This window comes from Lygodium microphyllum, chromosome 16 (genome assembly GCF_053477565.2).
Source record: "Lygodium microphyllum isolate KBCC chromosome 16, Lygodium_microphyllum_v1.1.10, whole genome shotgun sequence".
NCBI lineage: Eukaryota > Viridiplantae > Streptophyta > Polypodiopsida > Schizaeales > Lygodiaceae > Lygodium > Lygodium microphyllum.
In genome coordinates, this window is record NC_141150.1 from 7,727,918 (window position 1) to 7,731,551 (window position 3,634).

At 50.4% G+C, this 3,634-nt stretch overlaps 1 long non-coding RNA gene across 1 annotated transcript; it reads left to right on the top strand.

The window, feature by feature from the left end:
* The first annotated feature begins 2,552 nt into the window (after positions 1-2,552).
* On the top strand, positions 2,553-3,232 carry LOC148022502 (uncharacterized). The gene is made up of 3 exons (XR_015693472.1): positions 2,553-2,664; positions 2,761-3,002; positions 3,100-3,232. It is a non-coding gene; the product is annotated as an uncharacterized LOC148022502 (long non-coding RNA).
* The last annotated feature ends 402 nt before the right edge of the window (positions 3,233-3,634 follow it).

Below are 3,634 nucleotides of genomic sequence, written 5' to 3' on the forward strand. Positions count from 1 at the left end.
TAACCACGAAAATCTAACTTTCAGACATGAACAAGAGCGTGCAAGGAACATACAAGAACGAGACTATAATCCCATGGATGAAGGACTAGTGTGGTGGGCTGATTCACAAGGTAGGCCACTGCATGGTTGTAGGGTAGAGATTGAGATGGAGAGAGATATGCTTGTGGGGAGGCGAGCCTCGTGTCTATGGTAAGGGGGGTTCTTTAAGGAGGGGAGAGTGGTGATCGATGGCCCCCTTTTTGCCCCCATCACATCCGATCATCTGGGCCGTCGATCACGTTGACTGTGAAATTCGAATGGATATTCGTCTTGTCGCCCAAGTGCCCGGCTCCGCGCGTGCCCTGCTCCGAATGTGCCCGGCTTTGGAAGTGCCTGGCCCAAAATGTGCCCGGCTCCAAATGTGCCCGGCCCCGAGCGTGCCCGGCCTCGAAAGTGCCTGGATCCTGGGGTGCCCGGCCCCGGGTGTGCCCGGTCTCGGAAGTGCCCGGATCCTGGGGTGCCCGGCCCTGGGCACATTCGGTGCCGCGAGCTCAATTTTGACGTGGGTTCTTTTGGAGAGAAACAATTATCTGTCTGGAACTCTTTCTGTCTGGCTCACGGGGCTATGGTACTTGTAAGGGTCAGCTCTCTCTGCCTGGAAAAGCTTTAGTCCTGGGATTAGAGGTGGTGCAAGCACGAATTCTCCTATATCATGGACATTGACGATGGAGCAATAGCAGAAGGGTGGTGCACGCAAACTCTGGAGCAAGGAGTGTCGACCCTCAGTATCGACGGCCTGCGAGACGAGAATTTGCTCAGGTGAGTTCCTCTACAGCTTTGCGATCTGTGTTGCACCTGGCATAGAATAAAGAATTCCACTTAATTGCAGTAATTGCAGGGTATGTCATCCATGCCCGTAGTCGATAGCATAGCCACACATCATGGTTTAGGGCTTTTGTGTCCAGGTGTGTTGTGGAGTTCGTCCAAGTGCATGTTTCAAATTAAACGTGTGTTTGCTGGCTCCAATAGAATGAAGCCGGGCAAAAGACCCAGATCACAAGGGCAGCAAGCCATGCACATGGCATCAGCACCCCCCCAGACACCCCAAGCACGCTTACCAATGAAGCTACGATCACAAGGGCAGCAATCACCATCTCCTAAGCAAGCCATGCATGTGGCCTCACCATCTCCCGACGTACCCCAAGTCCCCTCGCCAAGGAAGCTTCGATCGCAAGGGCAGCAATCATCATCTCCCAAGCAAGCCATGCATGTGGCCTCACCATCTCCCGACGTACCCCAAGTCCCCTTGCCAAGGAAGCTCCGATCGCAAGGCCAAGAAGCCATGCACGTGGCATCACCATCTCCTCAGCCAGCCATGCATGCAGCATCACCATCCCCCGAGACACCCCAAGTGCCATTGCCAAGGAAGCTTCGATCGCAAGGGGAATAAGGCATGCACGTGCCATCACCAATCTCCCCTCAGCCAGCCATGCACGTGGCATCGCCATCTCCTGAGACACCCCACGTGCCCTCACCAAGGAAGCTTCGCTTTGGCAAGTTTGTTCATGTGCGCAAATTTGTGGTGCCGCCGGCTCCCAGAAAGCAAGCAAAGGCGCAACAATCTCCAACCAAGAAACAACTGCCATTTGTTCACATCAATTGGATGTTTTCAAGGGAGTTCACTTGTAAGTTTTTATTTTTCGCATATAAGTGGTTTCAATTTATTTTTGCACCGAGGTTTAATTGCATTGCCTAAACAACAGTTAACCACGATGCAGGTATGGAAGAGCCTGCAGATGATCTTGCCCAGGAAGAGGATCCTGTCCTTGACAGGCCTTCGGTTGATCTTGCCGATGAGGAAGATCAAGCCGCTACCAGGTCTGCCGATGATATTCGTGATGAAGAACATCAAGTCCCTGTTGCTGACTCGTTGGCCGGTTCGGGGTTGGCACCAAGTGAGTACATTGCATGCCCATTTGGGATGATTTTAAAAACGTATACTATGGATTTCTTGTTGTTCTTGTCTGCAGATCAGAAACTGGCGTCAGAAAATATTGTGTATGAATGCTGTCATCAAGTCAGATTGAATTCTGAACATTGTTGTTGTGCCATTTGATGCTTTGCCAGGCGAAACGACGACAAGTGCAGATACACATGGCATTGACAGAGGTGGTCCTAGAGCATGCCCTGGGCCTGTGCACCCCACGGATGATGGTATCGTTCGAGCCTTCGAGATTGTCTTTGACAAGAATGGTCGATTGGCTCGCCGGTGCACTTGTGACCAGTTCTGCAGCAAGCGCACACACTTCTACTATCGACGCTCAGCCATGGAGGAACATTTAAAAGCTGCGCATGGCTTGAACATTGTAGTCCCTGCTGGAGGTAGAATAGGGCCTACTGATGCACGTGTATACGGCACCCAGATGGGAGTACGAGGAGCATCATAGCCGCTAGAGATTCGAGGATGTGGAATTCAAGTGGCAGAAAAATAGAAAAAAGCATGAGACTGATTCAATGGTCAAAGGATGGAGGATATACAGTGAGTTGCCAGATTCTCAGAGGATGGGAGGTCCGGAGCAATGGGTGGACGCGTACGTGGCAGAACAGATGAAAAGATACGATGCAAAGAAGGATGATCACATATAGAGGATCCGTGCTCGCATTGCCGTAGGATTCGATAGATATGTAAGTGTATCTCTGTTCTTCAGTTTTTCTGCAGTTGACTTTGCTGGTTTCCATTGATTTTTCTACAGTTGACTTACTTTTCTGCGCTGCCAACAGCGGAGGACTGCAAGCACAGATGTTGGGGGCCCAGCTCGGACACAGTCATCGCACCATGCACAGTCGATAGACGCCACAGATCAGGAGGATGCTGCTGCAGAATACATTGTTGCGGACACACCCATAGAGCTCTTATCGCCAGAGGGGCCTTCATTGTCGATCGCATCTTACGACATTACTGTTTTGCCTGGTCGTGTGCTATATGCATTTTCTGATGGTGACAGGGACACACGCAGGATCATGTTCGTATACGATTGATTCTTCTTGTGGATACCTATTTGCCTGCTTCTTTGATTTAACACTTTGATTTTGATTTAACACTTTGATTATGTTGTACAGATATCGATTCAAGTCAACACGCCTCCAACTGGAGTTGCCAGTACAGGGGGACTTCTTTGAACAATTGAAAGATCCCGCACAGCAGGCCAGCACCTTGGACATAAACTTCTTTGCGCTGTGGATGGAGTTCAGCTTGCAGGAGGAAATAAGCTACAAATTCTGGATTGTTGATCCCTTGTGGGTTGGCTTGGCAGGCACTACATCTACAAAGTCGAGCTTGGCCAACTTTATGTCTCCGATTGATGAGCTACGTGACATTGTGTTTTTACCCCTGGTCATGAGCGGTCATTGGACATTGTTTGTTTGCTTCAACTGTTCGGGGCATGGGGTGACTCAGTTGCATCAGAAGCCGGGGCTGCTATTCTTGGATCCTATGAACAAGCCACCCACTCCATTGATGTGTGAGATGGTTAAGCTGGCCGTGGAGTAGATATGGGCTACGGAGCGTCGCCATGAAACCATACTAAGCAACCCTCCTATACAGGCGGTGATACCGTGCCAACCGAACGCCATTGATTGCGGGTATTATGTGATG